The sequence below is a fragment of the Arvicanthis niloticus genome, chromosome 5, assembly GCF_011762505.2.
Source record: "Arvicanthis niloticus isolate mArvNil1 chromosome 5, mArvNil1.pat.X, whole genome shotgun sequence".
NCBI classification, from domain to species: domain Eukaryota; kingdom Metazoa; phylum Chordata; class Mammalia; order Rodentia; family Muridae; genus Arvicanthis; species Arvicanthis niloticus.
This window is the reverse complement of record NC_047662.1, coordinates 46,383,803-46,405,097: the sequence shown is the minus strand read 5'-3', so window position 1 is coordinate 46,405,097 and position 21,295 is coordinate 46,383,803. Positions and strand designations below refer to the sequence as shown.

The following is a 21,295-nucleotide window of genomic DNA, read 5'->3' as shown; positions in this document are numbered from 1 at the left end:
TGAATATAGTTCTCTGGTATACTGAATGGGATCATGATATTATAGCTAGCCAAGAAAATGTTCTTATTCTTAGAATTGACATGCTAAAGAATATGTAAGAAATGATGGTATTGCCAACTGAATCTCAACTGGATTCAGGGGAGCAGGAGAGAGAAGAAGAGATGAGATGGGTGTGGCCACAAGAAGAGACGAGATGGGCATGACCACCTTTACCAGCTGGTGAAGCTAAGCAAGGGACACTCAGGTGTAATTGCAGCTTTTCTGTATGTTTCCTTTTCTATGGAATCATGAGGATGTTTTACCTTTTCAGAAGCTGATTTTCTATAGACCAAGTGAGTTCAGAGGACACAGTGGATTCCCAAACTCACATCACTTGGGTTTTAGCTAAAGAAGACCCATTGCTTATACACCAGGGAAGGGTGGGGTTGGTCTTGGCAGAGGAGATGGCAGAACAGCACAGATTCAGCCTCTGGGGGAAAACTTGCATCTGTTTCCCTGATGGAGAGTCTGCACTCGCTTCCACACCAGAAGCATAAATTGTAAACTCCTAAGAGGGTCTGGGAAGGAGCAGGGGGGATTGGGGTGGGGTGGTGCTGGAATTTTTTTGGCAAGGGCAAGGGCTGTTATGACTGTGGGGAAGTGAGGTAGAGAAGGGTGGAATTATAATTATGAAGACTTGAGAAGAGTGGGTTTCAAAGAACATTTTTAGTCACAGATGGTTGAAGAGAAATGCAGAGAATGGGCCCCAGCACCTCATCTTCCTATCTGATTGCAGGGAGGGGAGGGGGGAGCTTGCTAATGAACACATTGATTTCCCAGCTCCTTAGAACAATAGCAAATGCTTTTTGCAGTTATTAATTGGAATCCCACAGCAGGTGTGGGGGAGGGAAGGCACTGCTGATTTGGAGTTTTTCCTTAGGGATGAGGTGAATAGAAAGGGGAAGGGAGAAGGTCACAGTAAGCAAGGGTGCTGGGAAGACTTGACACCCTACTCCTAGCCTGGCTTACAGACAGATTAACCTTTCTCTTCAGACCCTTACTTCCTCACGTACAAAAATTAGAATAACAGTTCTCTCTGCGAATAACAAGAGTGAAATGAGATAGTTAATATATGGGAAATTCTTTCTATGCTTTTGAGCCATAGACCATTTTTATTCAAGGGAAAAAAATCAAGAAACATTTTTTATTCTTTTTGTAAAACATATTTTTATTGAATATTTTATTTACATTTCAGATGTTATCCAATTTCCCCACTTCCCCCCCACACCCAAAAACCCCCAATCCTATCCCCCTCCTCCTGCTTCTATAAAGATGTGCCCCCACCCACCAATCCACTCCCACCTCCCCACCCTCGAATTCCCCCACACTGAGGCATCCAGCCTTCACAGGACCAAGGACCTCCTCTCCCACCTATGCCTGACAAGGCCATCCTCTCATGAATATACAGCTGAAGCTATGGGTCCCTCCCTATGTGCTCCCAGGCTGGTGGTTTAGACCCTAGGAACTCTGGTTGGTTGGTATTGTTGCTCTTCTCATGGGGTTGCAAACCCTTTCAGCTCCTCAGTCTTTTCTGTAACTCCTCCATTGGGAACCCCAAGATCACACTAGTGGTTAACTGTGAGCATCCACCTCTGTATATGTCTGGCAGACCTCTAAGGAGACAGTTATATCAGGCTCCTGTCAGCATGTACTTCCTGGCATTCACATGAGCATCTATCTTTGGTGACTGCACATGGGGTGGATACCCAGGTGGAATGGTCTCCAGACAGCCCCTCCTTCAGTTTCTGTCCCACAATTTGTCTCCATATTTGTTCCCATGAGTATTTTGTTACTCATAAGATGGACCGAAGCACCCACACTTTGGTCTTCCTTCTTCATGAGATTCATGTGGTCTGTGAGTTGTATCTTGGGTATTTCTAGCTTTTGGGCTAATATCCACTTATCAGTGAGTACACACCATGTGTGTTCTTTTGTGATTGGGTTACCTCACTCAGGATGATATCTTCTAGTTCTGTCCATTTGCCTAAGAATTTCATGAATTTATTGTTTATAATAACTGAGTAATACTCCATTATGTAAATGTACCACATTTTCTGTATCCATTCCTCTGCTGAAGGACATCTGGGTTCTTTCCAGCTTCTGGCTATTATAAATGAGGTTGCTATAAACATAGTGGAGCATATGTCCTTGTTATATGTTGGAGCTTCTTCTGGGTATATGCCCAGGAGTGGTATAGCTGGGTCCTCAGGTAATTCTATGTCCAATTTTCTGAGGAACCACCAGACTGATTTCCAGAGCTGTTGTACCAGCTTGCAATTCCACCAACAATGGAGGAGTGTTCTTCTTTCTCCACATCCTTGCCAGCATCTGCTATCACCTGAGTTTTTGATCTTAGCCATTCTGACTGGTGTGAGGTGGAATCTCAGGGTTGTTTGGATTTGTATTTCCCTGATGACTAAGGATGTTGAATATTTCTTTAGGTGCTTCTCAGCCATTCAGATTTCCTCAGTTGAGAATTCTTTGTTTAGCAATGTACCCAATTTTTAATAGGGTTATTTGGTTGTTGGAGTCTAATTTCTTGAGTTCTTTGTATATATTGGATATTAGCCCTCTCTCAGATGTAGGGTTGGTAACGATCTTTTCCCAATTTGTTGATTGCCATTTTGTCCTATTGACAGTGTCCTTGCCCTTACAGAAGCTTTGCAATTTTATGAGGTCCCATTTGTGAAACTCCTATTCTGTGCTGGAAGTGAACAATCTTGCAATGAACAGGAAAACACAGTTCTTGCCTTTTTTGACCTGGGCATGGGTATCAACAACACAGGATTAAATGCTCTGATGAGGGCTGGAGAGTTGCTTAGAGGTTAATGCACTTGCTGTGAAGGTATGAGGACCTGAGTTCGGATCCACAGAGTTCATAGAAACCCGTGCAGCAGTACACATCTGTAAAATTGGAGCTGGGGAGGGGCTGGACTTCAGGGACTTGCTGCTAGCTGGTTTAGCTTACCCTGTAAGCGAGAGTCACTGAGAGACCATGTCTCAAAAAATGAGAGTGTAGAGCAATCGAGGGAGAAATCCGATGTCAGTCTCTGCATTTGCACACATGAACATGCACGCAATGCACATATGTATACATGCACAGATTTATTTTAAATCTGAAAAATCTGGAAAACAGTACTCTGATGGGGACTGGCTGTTATTAAAAACATAGAACAAGACTAACCTGGGACATCAGGAAGGGCCACTGGAAGGAAGAAGTGTCATCAAGGAAACCCATCAAAGCAATAACACTCCTCATGCCGCCAGATATCTGCAGATTGAACCTGATTGGCCAGATGGGCAGAGGTCTGGAGACCTGTGAAGGATGGGTTGAGTTTTCTTTCCCCATGTTGCGGTGGCAAGCCTGTGTCCTGTGAACAACCCTTAAGCTTCACTAAGCCAGAGCTCAGCTTGAGCTGGCTCAGCTACGAAGGCTTTTGCACCTCTGTTGGGCAAGCTCCATAGAAACTACCCAGTACTCTAGAGCAGGTTTCCTCATTCTCCGGGGGCTGAAAGTCCAATAATACAGCTTAAGTTTTCCCGAATCAGACAGGTAGTTTCAACTTCCTCCTAATACGTGAACAGCAGGATGCTGATCTTATTCCTGGATCCTTCTGGCATCCTTCAATGTGTCCATTCCTCCCAGCCACGCATGCTTCTCCATGGGAGGTTGTCTGTTCCACAAGCCCAGTGCCTGCCGTAAGAACTCTGCTATGAATGTGTGTTCCATTTCACTGGCAGCATTTGTCCCCAGTCCTGGTTCAACATCCTTGGAATAGGACTTTTACAAGCTGGTGGACCCATGTTCAGCATACAACAGGCAGAAAGACTGGGGAATTGCATTCAGTTCACAGTGGCCTGTGTTTTCTCTGGAGTCAAGAAGAGAAAAGCTTTGAGATTTAGGTTTGAGAAATTCAGAACAAATACTTCACCAGTTTAGAGGAGCAGGTTCATGAGACAAATGCATTGTGCAAGGGTTAAAATAAGGGGACAGTGATACAAGACTAAGTGTTGTAGCTCATGACCGTGATCCCAGTGCATGGGAGGCAGAGAAAGAAGGAATGCCAACTGTATGAGGCCAACCTGGGCTACATGGTTCTAAGTCTGTCTGGCTTACAGAGTGAGATACTGTCTCCTCAAACTAACAATGACAAAAAATAAAGTAACGTGAGATAAAGAGGAACACAAACATTTGGCCTTGAGTTCTGAAGTTCTGCCCCTCCATTCCTTTTGCTCCTCTGTGCTTCACTCCTTGGGTGGCCTTATGCAAGCCTAACATTCAGAGCATTTTAGGGACTCTCTGCAGTCTGTCCTCCCCTTGTGGTCATGGATGTGTCATCTGTGAAATCTGAGGTAGGAAATCTGAGTGGGGCATGGGGTGTATCCTGTAACACCTGTGATGTCTTCAACTGGTTTGCCATTATCTGGTCACTAATTCTGTATCAGTCCATATAGTGACTACTGTGCTGCTTTGTGTTCTTGAGAGATAGATTCTAGAAGGGTACACAATAAGGGAATTTTCCAAAGGCTTCCAAATCTAACAATGGATTAGATCACTGCTTCATTTTGTCCCCAGGATCCAAAGCAGTTTCCCTGCTGTTGGTTTCAAACACAAACTTCACACATAGGTGAAACTGGGAAGCCACCCCTGTTTCATGAGAATCTTTAAAATCACATATTCTCTATTTAAGACTTCACAAAGGAAGAAAGGCACAAGATTCACACATTTGCAGGAAACTGCTGGTGCCTGAATATCTCCCAGAAGCAGGGAGAGCTGACTAAAAAGCAGTTGAAATTTCCACATGTGAAAGAATACATCTATTGGTCACATGGATGAATAACACCACTGAGAAGATCCTGTCCAGTTGTTGTGGTTTTTGATTGTTTGTCTGTTTGTTCTGTTTTGTTTTTAAGCCGTATTCTTATTTCTAGGTTCTGGAACAAATTGATACCTATCTTCTATGTACCTACTACAATACTATCTTATCCCTAAATGGCAAGGAAAAGTTGTGAGACTTTGAATTCCTACCTTGTTAAAGTACACACCACACACACACACACACAGAGAGAGAGAGAGAGAGAGAGCAGAGAGAGAGAGAGAGAGAGAGAGAGAGAGAGAGAGAGAGAGACGGGGGAGACAGAGAGAGACAGAGAGATGCAGAGAGACAGAGATCCTGGAATTTTTAGGGACATGAGAATTCTGTTTGTGGCTTTCATGTAGAAAATAAATTTCAGGATTAGCCAATATGAAACAGAGATAGGGTTTCATTAAATGTATTTTAGTATAGATTTTTAAGCATAGAAGTTAACAGGAGCACTCAGAAAAGACACACCCAAGTGGGGGTACAAGCTACTTAAGAGAGAGAAAGCACTAGCTACATATACCATTCTGGCCCTTAGTTACATCTCAAAAGGTTGCTAAAAATATCTTTTTTTCCTTTTCTCTCTCATTTGATGAGGGAGAGGTTAAGTTGGCTCTGTGGTTGGTTGGAATTATGACCTGATAAGGCCAACCGGGGACTCACAGGTTTATGCACAGGGTTTAGAGCATGGCCTTTCCCTGTAAATGCAGTTCCTGCTGAAATTCTGAGAAAACTGAAGGTTTACAGCTGGGTAGGGAAAAGGCCTTGAGCAGTTGCAGAAATTTTTGCTCCTCTGCTTGGTGAGAGGCATCTGTTAGACTCCTGGGTGAGAAGCTGCTTCCCCTTCCTGTATCCCATAAAGTCCCGGCCTCATCCCAAGTCAAACTCATTCCATCCCAGAACACATGGGAATACCCCAGCCGTAGGAGGGAGTGAGCTCAGACTCAGCCTTGGAAAAACTTCTTAATCTGTAGAGTCTTTTTTCCTAGATATGTAATATGGGATTGTATTGTTGGAGAAGGATTCTGGGGGCAGGGTTACACTGATCCAGTGGTGAGGTCATGACCTCCTGAGTCCCCTCCTCAGCCCCTTCCCTTATTTTCTCTTGAATACATTCCTTCCTGCAGGGCCTTTTTCTCTGGTTATCATTCAGGGTGAGGACTTGTGGGGGAGGGGACTGTTCTGTCTGCCTGCACTTTACAGTTCATTCTGCTTTTGCTCTTTCTCAAAGGAACTGGATGTGAAGGCCAACTACCTCAGCATAAAATGTGCTTTTGCTGTATTTCTCATCAAGCCACCTTGCCACCTGGGCCTCAGTTTCCCCACCTGTAACTTGGAGTGATTGGACCACTATCTCAGTCTCCAAGCCCCATCTCCCTGCCCCATCTCTAGCATCCTTATCTTCCTCATCTGGAGAGGAAGCTGCCACAACCACTGGTCTATGCTGGCTAGGAAGTACAGGGATCCAGTCATGAAGAAGCTGAAGTGCCCTGAAAGGGGCTTAGGTCAGGACAGCCAACCTGGAAAGAGGGGATTTTTGTCTTTAAGGCATGAAGTGGCCTCTAATCTTGTGACTCCAGAAGATGCGATAGATAATTGGCCAGACCCTCTGTTGCTAAACTAAAAAAATTTGTGAAATCAAGTGAGAGAAAAATCAATAGCAGACTTTCCGCACACACAATGAAAAGACAAGATTGCTACACAATTAAGAGCTGGGCTCAGGTTTCTACACTCTGCCTGTCTTGTTCTCCTGTTTCTAGGCCACAGTTGTTCGTCAGAAATAATTAAACATTTTCCCATGGGCAACAATTACTTGCTTAAAATATTATGAGTAAGGAGAATACATTTATAATTACCTAACCTTTCTGAAGGTGAAAATATATATTATCCTTTTCTGTTCCATCAAAGGAGCGTCTGGTTCTGCCAACTAACTCTCTCTCTCTCTCTCTCTCTCTCTCTCTCTCTCTCAGATGTATGCTCTCTCATCACCCCGTGCTCTGTCTCTTGACTGCACTAATTGCCAGAAGGGTGGAACAGCATTTTCAAGACACCATACTTTGGCTTTAATTTTGGGGAACTTTTAGAAAATCAAATCATGGTTTCTCTTTCAATTTTTTTTCATGCCATTAAACTGTCTGCCTGTAGTTATTAAGCACCTATGAATGGCTCCATTGCTTTGTTACAATGAGAATGACAATGGCTCTTTCTTCTTTGGAATCCAGAGCCCGGGACTGACATGTTTTCAATAGATTCTACATTCCCTCTTAAACTCTCACACAGGGAAAACATCAAAGTAATAATAAAATAATAATAATAATAATAATAATAATAATAAAATCAGCTACAATAGCGAACTCTTACAGAAACAGGCATTTCTTTAATGATTTTATCTGTATCTATTAATTATACATAATGATGGGTTTCATTATGGAATTTCATTCACATACATAACATTTTGGTTATACACCCCTCCCCCCCATACACTGTACCTGCTCTTTTCCCCTCCTGCTGTTGCTAACCTCCCTCATCTTCTCAATTAGCTCCGTCTGCTTCCTGGCTTTTTTTAAAGGCAGTCATTCTAATGATGTATGTACACTATCTCATTCAGTACAACTGGAAAATTTGCAGATGATAGGACTGAGGCCCAGAAATGTTAACAATCTTGCCGAGGATCACACAGCTAATGACTAGTGAAGCTTAAATATGGTCTAGACATGATCTCTGTGGTCAGCATAACCTAGTTGGAAGTCTCCCTCAGATTTCTCTATCATGTCATTTCTGTTCGGCGTTTACTGGCAAAAAAAACAAAAACAAAAACAAAAACAAAAACAAAAAAAAACGTATTTTACTTGAATTACTTTTCAAAGAGGTGGCTGCTATCACCCTTTTATATTAAGCCTTTGTACTCCCTAACTTTTTCGGCCTTGTTTTCTCTTACTGTTTACAATTATTGTTTAATTTATTCTTTAAGAATTCTATACCTATATACACAGAAATATGATCGTCTCTCTTCCTTGGTTCTTCCCCCAACTTTACCTACTCCTCCTGAGTCCATTCCAACTTCATGTAGATGTTGATGTCCTTGTTTCTCCACTTCCTAAGCCTTCTTCACCTCTTCCTCTTCCTTCTTCTAAAATAACATAACATAACATTTCAAATTAGTCCTACCCCACGAGCTCAACTGTGTTCACAGCAACTTTATTCATAATAGAAATGGAAAATGACCTGCATGTCCTTCAACCAAAGAATGGCTAAAGGGAATGAGGTACATTTACACAATGGAGTCTTACTTAGCTGGTAAAAACAACACCATGACATTTGTAAGCAAATGGATGGAACTAGATTTAAAAAAATCATTATGAGTGAGGTAACTGAGACCCAGAAAGACTAACATGGTATCTACTCACTTATAAGCAGATATTAGCTGTAAAGTAAAAGCCAATCATGTTACAGTCCACAGACCCAGAGAGTCTAAGGAACAAGGAGAGCTCAAGGCAGTGGTGGGGGGACATGAAGCTCCCTGGGGAAGGAAAATAGAATAGATATCATGGGTAGGAGGGGTGGGTAGGAAGGATAGGAACAGGGGGATCAGGTAGGGAAAGAATGGAGGGGGAGATGACTGGGTGAGACAGCTGGAATTGGGGGAGGGGGGCTATTTTAAGGATGAGCTAGAAACCCAGGAATACTTCCAAGAATCTATGAGAGTGACCTTATCTAAGACTCCTAGTAGTGGAAGTCTGAAATGACCTGAAATGGCCATCTCCTGCAACCACACAAGACTTCCAGTGAAGGAATTGGGACACCAACCCAGTCATATAACCTTTAACTTACAATTGGTCCTGCCTACAAGATGTGCTGGGTAAAGGTGCGTAGACATTGTGGGAGTCACCAACCTGTGACTGGTCCAGCTTTAGACCCATGCCATGAGAAGGAGCCAGAGGCTGGATAGCCCAGAGACCTAGGGTAGAATCAAAGTAGCCCTACTTATATGTACACAAACATAGGGCCATCTACTAGAGCATGGGCAATGTATCAATGACCACAGTCCAAATGAAGAATGATTCCCAGTAGTCATCAACTGCTAACAGCTCCTTAGGAGGGGGTGGCACATGGTCTTGTATTGTTGATGTAAGTTTAGCAATAGCCATATCACATCTATTGCATTCTAGATAGCCTTTCACAGTACTCCTTTCCATTTCCTGGTTCTTACATTCGTTCTGCCTCCTCTTTCACTTTATTCCCAGAACCTTGGCAATGGTATTGATAATGGCGTCCCATTTAGTGCTGAACACTAGTAGTCAATTGCGCTCTGCACGTTGATCAGTATGAGCCTCTGCACTGACTGAAGCCCATTGTAAAAAGAAACTTCTCTGACCAAGACTATGAGAATAATCATAAATATTTAGAAAGCAACTTCATAACAGACCATTTAATAGCAGGTTCTACCCTGTGATTGTTGCCCTCGCTTTCCATGGGCTTTTCACCAGGTTTTTAGTACCAGGTATAAAATTACCTCTTGTAGAATAGGCCTTAAGTCCAAATAAAAAGTAGGTGGTTACTTCCAAATAGATATGCCACTATTGTATCAATGGGCACAGTTTACCTGGCATGTTGTTATTGAAGCATACAGGATCCAGTCCTGGGTGAAACCATTGATAACTTTTCTCCCCCAACAGGCTGCATAGCACGTTCTTGCACTATGGAAGATAGCCAATAGGGAAGAAGCTTCTCAGTCACTTTAAACTTGATTTCTCTATGTCTTACATTTGGCCTTAATGAGTTTCCATCTACCAATATGTTATAATAGTAGCAGCTTCTCTTTGATTCCTGATTGTATGACTGGGACACACACTGACTTAGGGCCTTGCCCCTCTCTCCCAGTATGCAGAAGAATGATACCTGGTAGGTATCTCACCTTGGTTTGCCAAGGAAGATGCAGATGCACGAGAAGGTTAAGAGAGAAGGACACACAATGAGTCCTCTGGAAGCAGGGATTTCAGGGCAGTTGGTATCCTGTTTAACCTGTTTTAACCCACAGCTTGTGCTAGGTACTGACCTTAGGATGCTAATGGGAAAGCTGTCTCAGAGGCCCTACTTTTTGCTAGATATCAGCCTGGCTGACTCACATACTACGTTTCAGGACCAGTAACAAGTAGAGTTTCAAAAAATGCTACCTTCTGACGTGTTTTTTTTTCTCTTATTTTAGAAAAACAGGCTTGGCTAATTATGTTGAGTTTTGGTATTCTTCAGTAGGCTCAAAAAAATTAGGTAAAATTTTGCTAAAATTATAGTTTTTTTAAATAATAGTGTGTGCCTGCCAAGCATTTACATAATCCATTGGTTCACAGCATGGTTTCTGTGTGATTTTGATTCATTTCTGGATTCCAGTGGCAGTGGGTGTCAGGGTTTCCTATGAACTCATCCGCTGTGATGCCTAAAGAGTATACACTGTATAGTAGTCTATGCTGGGAATTGTTCCAGACATGCATTGCAGTACAGTGTCTCCTCAGCCAGGTGTCCCTTCTTATTTTGCAGTTTATTGAGGTATGAATACTCGAATAAAGGTCACATTCTGTAGCCAGTCAGCCTTTTATGCCTAGGTTCTGACACTAACTAGCTGTGTAACCCTGGACTAATTGCGCATTCCTGGCTTCTTCTATCCATCCGTGATACTGGGATGATGGGAACATCGAGGGTCTCTGTGTGGATGAATGAGTAGATGTGGATCATGCTTGAAATAACTGGATCTGGCACACTGGCACCTGCAAGTGTGGGCTGTTGTTACTGGTAGCCAGCCATAGACCTGTCATTTGAGGAACACTTAAAAAAAAAAAAAGAAAGAAAGAAAGAAAGAAAAGAAAAACAGCTCCTCATTATCTCCCTCCACCCGTACTTTCAAAGGGCCACTGTATGCTTCATATTCTCTTCTTGTAATGACACCCCGCACTTCTGGTGAAGGTGAGAATGCAGCAAGCCTCTGTGTGAACATTTAGAGCAGGCAGGAAGTCTGCATTGCAGCACACTCTGCAATTAGCAGCACACTCTGCAATTAGCTGCACTGGCTGGCGTGCATGTTGCTCTTAAGTCCTGTACTGCAGCCCTGTTCTCTGATCAGGCTATACAGTTTGACTGATGCAGCTGATAAACTGCTTTCCCTCCCTGTCCTACCCTACAAGGCTTTGGTGCATTCCAGTTTGTATAGGCATCCTATCCCCCCGATGATCCTTTACTTTTTGCTCTTTCTGTTTTGAGTCTTTCTCCACAGGGCAGCCAGAGGGATATTTTTGCAGATCAGATATTACACTTCTGCTTAGACATTCCTAGAGTCTTCCTGTTGCAGGAAGAATCCAGACCTAGACTACTCTATGGACGGCAGGTCCTATGTGCACTGAGGTCCTGGGTCTACACCACTGTATAATAAGTTCCTTTGTCTGCAATATCCTCTGCAGGCCGTTTGCTATCCTGTGGTCTCAACATGAGCTAGAGTTCCCTAAGAGAGGCCTGCTTCGATGATTCTGCATGAAACAGCATACTGCTACCTCATTGCATAATACCAATATTCCAGAACCAAATGCCCTCTTTGCCAGATTATGGTCCTGTTCTAAATTCCATTTCCTCATTTACACGAGTCCTCTGTTTATTTTGGAAAAAATGACACTTTCTCTGAGCTGTTAATCACTGGCTGTGCTCTTAATTTTTTTATTCCTTGGGATGGAAAAAAAAGTCAGGATAAGAAGTCTCTTCAGTTGGGCTGGAGAAATGGCCTGGAGGGTCCCAGCACCTATGTCAGCAAGCTCACAACTGCCTTGAATGTCAGCTCAAGGAATGTACCTACAGTTTGAGCAATTTGGAAATATGTGCACAAGTGTATCTGGGATGTGTGTCGACAGACAGGATCCAGGAATTGAGGAAATTACCAACTAGTGAGATGTGACTAGCAAGTACATAGTCTTCCCAAAGCATACCTTGGGTGCAGTTAATGGAAAATACACATCACAAGAAGCTCTAGAGAGACACTATGAGTTGAGAGGAGGCTGCAGGTAAAAATGATGTTGGTAGGGATGACTTAGTGCCTCTACTAGTTACTCGCTATGTGGTCTGGGTAAGTTACTTACTCCCCTAGACTTCAGATCACTAGGAGTGGCTTATTTTTGAGGTCTCTACTAATTGGATGGGTTAATAAACAAAAGCACCTAGAGCAGAGCCTGGGTCGTATTAAGGACTATATAATTACTGTTATAATTATCAACTGACTGCACACAGAGGCATCCGATGTACCTTTTCCACTGTAGTGCATGATGAACAAGGGGTGGGCACTCAGGAAGGTTTCCAGTACCTTTCTGATATGCCCCAGTTTAGAGCTTGGTCACTCCCTGAAAGCTGAAGAATTGCTTCTGTATCCAGGAGTTTCTCAATCAGTACCCAGTGTCTCATCAAGATCACCTTGTAATTATACTCTACAAAGTTTTTAAAAATCGTAGTGTAACAATGACCCCTTCGTTGACCTCAATTACATGGTCTACATGTTCCAGTATGGCTCTACCCATGGCAAGTTCAATGGCATGGGCAAGGCTGAGAATGGGAAGCTTGTCATCAATGAGAAGCCCATCACCATCTTCTAGGAGCGACATCCCACTAACATCAAATGGGGAGCTGAGCATGTTGTGGAGTCTATTGACATTAGCACCATGAAGAAGGCTGGGGCCCACTTAAAGGATGGGGCCAAAAGAGTCACACAGCGTGGTGTGAACCACAAGAAGTATGACAACTCATTCAAGATTATCAGCAATGTATCCTGCACCAACAACTGCTTAGGCCCCTAGCCAAGGTCATCCATGACAACTTTGGCACCATGGAAGGACTCGTGACCACAATCCTTGCCATCACTGCCACTCAGAAGACAGTGGATGGACCATCTGGAAAGCTGTGGTGTGATGGCCATGGGACTGCCCAGAACATCATTTCTACATCCACTGGTGCTGCCAAGGCTGTGGGCAAGGTCAACCCAGAGCTGAACGGGAAGCTCACTGGCATGACCTTTTGTGTTCCTATCTCCAATGTATCCATCATGGATCTGACATGCTGCCTGGAAAAACCTGCCAAGTACGATGAAATCAAGAAGGTGGTGAAGCAGGCATCTGAGGGCCCACAAAAGGGCATCCTGGGCTACAATGAGGACCAGGTTATCTCCTGCAACTTCAACAGTAACTCCAATTCCTCCACCTTTGATGATGGGGCTGGCATTGCTCTCAATGACAACTTTGTAAAGCTCATTTCCTGGTATGACAATGAATATGGCAATAGCCACAGGGTGGTGAACCCCCTGGCATACATGTTCTCCAAGGAGTAAGAAACCCTGGACCACCCACCCCAGCAAGAACATTGAGAGCAAGGGAGAGGTCCTTGGTTGCAGAAGGGTCCCTGTGCCAACTTGGCCCCCAACACTGAACATCTCTCTCATGGTTCCATCCTAGACCCCCATAATAATGGGAGGAAACTACAGAGCCCTACTCTCTTGGATACCATCAATAAAGTTCACTGAATCCCCCCCCCCAAAAAAAATTGTGGTGTAGCTTGGTGGTTCTGAGGTCTGGCTGACCCCATGTGCCACAAGAGGGAGACGACATTTTTTGAAGTGCACAGTGATAAGATACTTCTGTGCTTGACCCTGTAGCTTTGAGGCAGGAAGGGATGGGAGCATATGTCCCCACCAGGTCATGGAATAGGGACTGAATGTCATTTACCTAAAGAATCAGGAAACTTCTTCAGCCACATAGTACTGGAAAGTTCAGCATGCTGGATGTGGGAAGGTCTCAGAAAGAAGAATACGAGTGGCAAAGGGGGCATCCTAAAATGTCCTCTCGGAGGAACTATGTCCTAGAAGTAAAGGGAAATGGGAGGAGTCAGGTGGGGTTATAGGAAGGTAACTTAGGTGATCAGGACTGGACATGGGGGAGGGAGAAGCCAGAGAGTTCAGTGTGGCTTGTGCTTGGAACTTAAAGCTATTTATTCTTCATAACCCATCGTGAGAGTGGCTCATGGCTGACATTCCCGAGACTGCACAGTGCAAAAATTTGTCTTGTTCTCCAAACAGAAATCCCTTCTTCCATACAACTGATACTTCAGCATGCACTTGAAACGATTGGCTGCTACACAGTCTGTAGACAAGATGTCCTACAGGTTCCCTGCAAGGGCTGGTATTTGTCTTCCTTATCTAAAGCAACCAGTTGAATTGCAAAGTCCTCAGTTCTCCAGGCCCTTCACAGAAGAGTCATCTGGCGCAGGGGTTTTTAGCCCATCTTTTATGTGCAGGAAGTTTTTATTCCAAATATGATTCTATTTTATTTTAATGTATTAGTCTAACACCCTTTTAAAGGCAACAGGGTCCCTTTAAAAACTAGTTATACATGACATTTCAATATATAAAACAGAATAATGACAGTTGCCTTTGCCTAAAGAGAAAGACCTGAGTTCCAGGTACTTCTTTCTTCATTTATCTCTAATTTCATTACTCTACAAATCCCTTAGAGCATATTAAATGATCTTGAAACCATTGTTTTAAAACAAACATACTCTTTGCATCACTGACTTTTTAATAGAACAATCAAATGTATCTTTTTAATGACACGGGCATTTTATCAGACTCATTGTTGTCATATGATTGAGTTGGTGCAGATAATTTGCATTGACAAGGGCAGGGTAATTAGAGTAAGCAAAGCCCTGTCTTTATTAGCATGTGCAGATTGGCTGGCTTAGTGTGCTGGTGATAGGCCAAGTTCTAGCCAGGCGCTAATATGACTTTTCTAGGACATTCTTTCTAGATATCTATTGATTCTACCTTCCTCTGCTAATGGTTATCCATGTTTGCTCACGCTATAGATGCTGTATTCTTGTAGCAAATGTGATAATTTGGGCAGTTCTAAGGTAAACTCCTTACAGGTCTTGAGCCTTACTAGCAGGACTCTCATTGGCCATGCTTGAGTCACATGTCCTAGTTTGGTTTCTGTTGCTGTGGTAAAATACCCTTACCAGAAGTAATTTGGGGAGGAACCGGTGTATTTCACCTTTGAGCTGTAGCCTATCATGAAGGAGAACCTGGGCAGGAATGTGAGGCAGGAACCTGGAGGCAGAAACTGAAGCAGAGACTATGGAGAAATGCTGTTTCCAGGCATGCTCTCCACAGCTTGCTCAACCTGCTTTCTTTTCACCATCAGGGACCATCTGCCCAAGGGTAGCCCAGCCCCTCCATGGGCTTGGCCCTTCCACATCAATCATCAATCAAGATGCCCTACTGACTTGCCTATAGGCAATCTGATGGAGGCAATTTCTCAACTGAGGTTCCTCTTCCCACATAACTCAAGCTTGTGTCAAATTGACAGAAACTAGCCAGGACATATGTCAACCCCTAAAGCTAGTGGACATTCAAAAGTCATTGTGATTGATAGTTCCTCCAGAATCCTGCTGGAAATGCCAGGTGAGACAGCTCTTTGATTACAAAAAGGTGTTGGCGAGAATAAAGCAGCAGATGTCCACCACAGTGCTACAGCTCCCTTTAAAAAGTGCTTTTTACAAGACAGCCCAGTTAGGGGAAAGGATTCGGAAGGTAGACAAGGTATTCAGAGACTGCCCATTCTCCTGCTTTAGGAGTCCCACATGAACACCTAGCTGCACAAGTGGTACACATGTGCAGAGGACCTACATCTGTCCCATGCATGCTATCTGGTTGGTGGTTCAGTCTCTATGGGTCCCTATGAGCCTAGGTTAGCTGATTCTGGAGGTTTTCCTGTGGTATCCTTAGTCCCTCGGGCTCCTTCAAGCCTTCTCCCCACTCCTGCAGAGAATTCTTCAAGCTCTACTTCATGTTTGGCTGTGGGTCTCTGTATCAGTTTTGATAAGTTGCTGGGTGAAGTTTTTCTAATGACACTTATGCTAGGCTCCTATCAGCAGGTATAACAGAATATCGTTAATAATGTCAGGGTGTGCTCCCTTCTATGTCATGGGTCTCAAGCTAAGCCAGCCATTGGTTGGCTCTTCCCTCATTCTTCTCTGTCTTTTATCCCACACATCTTGTAGGAAAAAAAAAAAGAAAAAAAGAAAAGTGGGTCTAAGGTTTTGTGGCTGGATTGGTGCCCCAATTCCTCCATTGAAATTCTTACCTGGTTGTAAGAGATGACAAGCCATCTCTCCCATTGCTTAGAGTCTTAGCTAGGGTTGTCTTCATAGATTCCTGGGATTTTCCATTGTCCTATATTTCTAGCTCATCCCAGAGATGACCACCCCCAAATCCAAACATCTCTCCCAGTACTCTCCCCCTCCATCATCCCTCATCTCATTTCTCCCCCTCCCATCTCCCTCTTCTCTAGTACCTAATCCCTTCCCCCCATCACTCTGATGTCTAGTTTAATCTATTTTTCCTTCTCAGTGAGAATCAAGTTCCAACCCCCTCCAACCCCAGTCTTGTTGTTACTTAGCTTCTTTGGTTCTGTTTTGTAACATTGTTATCTTGTACAATAGATGTGCCTAGTCTACTGCAACTGGATATGCCATGGCTTGTCAATATCCCCTGGAAGGCCTCTTCTTTTTGGAGAAGAAGGGGAGGAGGAGGAGAGGGGAGGCGAGAGGGTGGAACTGGGAGGAGAGGAAGGAGGAGAAGCTACAATCAGGTTGTAAAGTAAATAAATAACTTAATTGTTTACAAAAAATACTTTTCACATTGATACTGTATGTGGAGCATTGTTGCAAAGATCAAAGATGAAAACACAGAATAACAATAACAGATAGAACTGGGTGTGTGTGTGCCTGGCATTTTACATAATCTGATGAGATGGACCAGGCAGAATTCATCAAGAGTCTGAAAGAAATTGACTGAACAAAGGAGCTGTTAATTGTTCCAGGGGAAATCATGTATGACTTATTTGGAGGTGACATTTGATAATGTTTCCATGGTGGAGGGAAAAGGAGCTTTTTAGGTAGAAAATAATGAAGCATGGAAAGGCTTGGAGTTAAGTACCGAGATGGGGGTCTCAGAAGTCAAAGCCCAGTCCAGAGACCTGGCAACTATAGGACCTCCTTCCTCAGTTTATCTACACTTCTTCTTAAGAGCCACCACCTTCCTAAAAGCCTTTAAAGTCTGCAGAGGTGGCTTGTACAGCGTGAGTTCCGTTAAGTCTCAGCTGTCCTGGGAGCTGACCTGCTCTGCTCTATTTCCATAATGCAAGCTATGTCTGCAAGACCCTCCAGAGAACTCTGTCTCATAACTTCAAGATTTTCTGACGCACACTCCTGTCGTACATTTGACCCCCTCTTTTTTTTCTGACCACAACCCTATTCTTTCTGTTCTCAGCTCTTCTTCCTCCGTTCTGTTTCTCTGAGTGATCCACCCATACCTTCCACCCTTCTTATGGGGAAGGTCATTCCCTTTAAAGACCATCAGCCAATCCATACGTCCCTCTACTTCTATAATTTTGTCTTCAACCCAAGCTATTATGTGACAGTTGGGGAGTTTGTAGTATATGTTCTCCATCCAGGCTCCCTGGATGCCAGGTTGGGTTTATAGCAAGTTGTAAAGCCTCCCAAAGAAACATCAACATGCGGTCAATTTGAGACCAAACTCTTCAGTGGCTGTGCAGGCTCAAGGAGCCCCTGGGCTTTGGGCCCTCCTCTTGGAAGCTTGTCTGTGGCTGTCCTGGCTAAAGGTGTGACCTGCTTTGCATACTGTCGAGGCAGAAGTCTAGTCCCTTGATAATCACCAAGACTCTGCTGTGCTCAGGGTTAATGGCATATTCCCAGGCTTGGTAGACTGTTGTCTTGTTCTCAAAAATTATGTTTTAGCCTTCTGGACATCTAATTTTGCAAATCAGTGTCGGGTACAGAAAGGATCCTGTCACTTGAGCAGCACATTCAGTAATTTTAAAGGTCAAAGCCCCACATGGAAATGAGCTTTCAGCTATTGAAGTACATTGATTTAAACACACATAACAGAAAATGTGTACTTATGGCACAGGGCTATTTATGCATATATAAATTAGCCCATTAGATGTACTGATAACCAATATCTCAAGCACTACTCACTGATCACCAGGGCAGCATGGTAGAAAAACACTGATAAGTGCCGAAACAGGCTTCATTTTAAGGACATTGCAATAATAGCTCTCAATTATAGAGTGTCTACTTATGACAGGCATTCAGCCGCTCAGTAGTTTACCTCAAATTCACATGACAATCTTGCACAGTAGGAAACTCAAGCTCAGCAAAGGAAGGGAACACATCCAGGACAGTACAGGGAAGAGAGGAACAAGCTTATGGCAGGCCATGGGAGTTCAAATGCCCTCAACATCACCCCTTGCCACAGAGGGGGGAAGTACAGAGAGAGCATGCTATGTGGGGAAGGCTGCCAGGAGCAGGCTGCCCACAAAGAGGTGGAGAATCGACCCACATAAAGGAGAATTCTTTTCTTTCCAAAGAATATGCTGATTTCAGAAGAGTTAATGATAGCTGGGGTTTATTATATTTTTGGTACATATTCATTACAATTAATTTTCTTATCTTGTATGATCTGATGAATTACATTATATAGGAAAGAATGAACTTTTGTGAACTTTCCTTATATGTCGTCATTGCTATAGATTTTCAGCTACTCTTCCTAAGTGCACTTTCTTGCTTTGTTTTTCTTCACTCAGCCAAACAGTGTATACCTGAACTGTTTGGTATCTGGAAGCAAAACTGACCGGGACTGGTAGAATGAATGTCTGTCTTGATAAATCGGGAACAAAAAGACCAAAACTAATGGCTTCCACAATGGAAGGTGCCCTGGGAAATAAAATATAGAACAGAGGGACTAGGGGCTTGTTTACTATGATTCTGTGTATCCATCTGATGGGAAGTATAAATAGGTTTCTTTCCACAAAGGACCTGGGGAGCAGTGAATGGGGGAATAATTGACTTGTCTTGGTATGTTTGTGAATGTGCATTTTTATCTGATGGTAAATATGCCGTTGGCCTTTGAGTCAGTCACCCACCATAAAATTTCCTCAGCCTCTTCTGCACCAAGATAACATGCCCATCCCCCTACCAAGAAAACATTTCAAATTAGCATTAATCATCCAGTGTCTTGGTTTGGGCCCTACAGTGAAAGCCACCTACTGCAGCTGAATGCCATTCAGCAGGCAAGAAGTGATTTGCAATATAATTTAAATGAAGAGTTGGTTTCCTTTCCCATTTAGAACACACCAGTATGGAAAACCGATTGTCAGACACTCTGGCGATGTGCATCAGCTTGGCTATTCACTCAGAAAATGAAGTTTCCTGAGACACGGGTACATTTAATTTATTTTTTTTTCCCTGTGAAGTTAACTTCAGCTTGTTAAATACAATGACTATGCAAGCCACAGAAAAACCAACACTATTAATTTTAATGCCTATAATGTAATGGAAGGAGATTATATTCATTTGGAATCTTTTTCCTTTTAATAGAATGTTTACTTGCCCCGGTCCTTATGAGTTAATTATTACTTTATCTCCATAACGCTCTACTTTTATCAGAGCAGCCAAACAGGGTGTCTGTTAATGTCCTGAGTTTAAGAATTGGTGGTGAACGTAGCATTTCTAAATGGTTTACTGCTAAAGTTCCGGAAGCTTGGCAGCATGATGTGTAACTGTGTGGCTGACAGGAACCCAACACAGCTGGTCCTGTGAAGAGCCCCAACATCCATTCGTATAAAGCATCTCCCATTGGTACATTTTCTTTCTTATGCTTTGATTGTCAGCTTGAATGACTTTTCTGTGAATTATCTAGTTGTAAGCTATGATTCGGTAGCTTTCTCTCTTTGCTCATTCTCTTATCTATTTCTAGCGCATTGGCTTACTCAGTTAATAGACATTTAGTGACACTCCCATCAGAGCTGTGTGAGGTATTAGAGATTGATGATTAAAACAAGTCTCCATTTTTAGGGAATTTGCTGTGGAGTAAGAATTGCAATAAAAAGCTATAGCCCGGGAACCATGGGACATTAGTGCAAGAACATTGAATATTAAAAATAATGCCAGGTGTGGTAGTGCACACCTCTACCTCCAGTCTTTGAGAGGCAGAGACAAGCAGATCTCTATGAGTTTGAGGACAACTTGATCTATATATTGAGTTTCAGACCATTCACTGCTATACTCTGTTGCCAAAGCAACACCAAAAATAAATAAATAAATAAATAAGGAAAGAAAGAAAGAAAGAAAGAAAGAAAGAAAGAAAGAAAGAAGATAATGGAGGACACAGTGGAGGCAAGGCTCTCTGGAAAGGGGAATTCCAAGTAAGGGTCTCTTGAACCCTAGGACTTGGCTTCCTGTTGTTTATTGCAGAAGGATGCTAACAATATGAGAAGGCATTTCAGTCAGAAGCTCTAACATGTGTAAGCTGAGATAGAAAGATGTCAGAAACTTTGACCTTCTCTTGAGATCTCAGCAAAATCATTCACAGCTGAAAATACATGGAGCTTACCCACTTACAGAACATCATGACTTGGCAATTCAGTACTCTGTAGATTACAGATTGTTCTCCTCCTCATCCCGAAGTTGACTTGGACCTGCAGCTCACTGTACTACCCAGAATGAAAAAGAATATTAGAACGTATTTGTCAGTTTGAGAACGTAGAACATTTCAAAAAAAAATCTAGCTTCTACTCTATGTACATCACTCAAGTCAATCATTAAATCAGCCCTATCAGTCAGCCACTTTTTTAGAGTCTCCTATTTGTAATCTGAACCTTCTGATAACACTTGGAAGTAGGTATTATAAGAATTCCTATTCACAGAGAAAACACATGCCAAACTTGGTAACTTGCCATATAGTAGAGTCACTGGACTCAGTATCAATGGAGATCTAAGTTCTTTGGCTCCAAAGCTTATGATTTTAAATGTCCTGTTCTTAGCCTCTGTCTTTGAAAGCCTTCAGTCCAGACACACAGATAATATGTGCAGTGAGTGGCTGTCATGCATGCCTGTGCCAACAAATGACAAGAGCACATACAATGTGAGAAAAGGTTTAAGTGAGATGCAAAGTATGGAAAGTATTGAGAATGGTGCCTGCTACATAGATAAGCATGTATTAACTGCTGTAATTGTGATGATTAACTCTGGAATAGAGTTAGAGCCCAGTGGCTCTAGGGAATTCAGAAATAGAGGAGTGTATATCTGAGGTCAAGGGCCAGGAAGCCCTACAGAGTTGGTGGCAGTTGATGTAGACTTGAATGGCTTTGGGGAAGAATCCATATAGAAAAGATTTGGGGGAACAATTTGATTGAAGTGGGGTATCTGAATGGGAACGAATGAGATCAAGCAGAGAGGCAGAAGCTGTTTACAGATCATGATACCCATTGACAGGCACTGTTCACATTTAGCTCCCATAA

At 43.0% G+C, this 21,295-nt stretch overlaps 1 protein-coding gene and 1 pseudogene across 1 annotated transcript in view; both read left to right on the top strand.

The window, feature by feature from the left end:
• Dab1 (DAB adaptor protein 1) overlaps positions 1–21,295 on the top strand; it is a 1,102,742-nt gene that overhangs the window by 295,306 nt on the left and 786,141 nt on the right. The window lies entirely within an intron of this gene.
• On the top strand, positions 12,416–13,251 carry LOC117708684 (glyceraldehyde-3-phosphate dehydrogenase pseudogene; annotated as a pseudogene).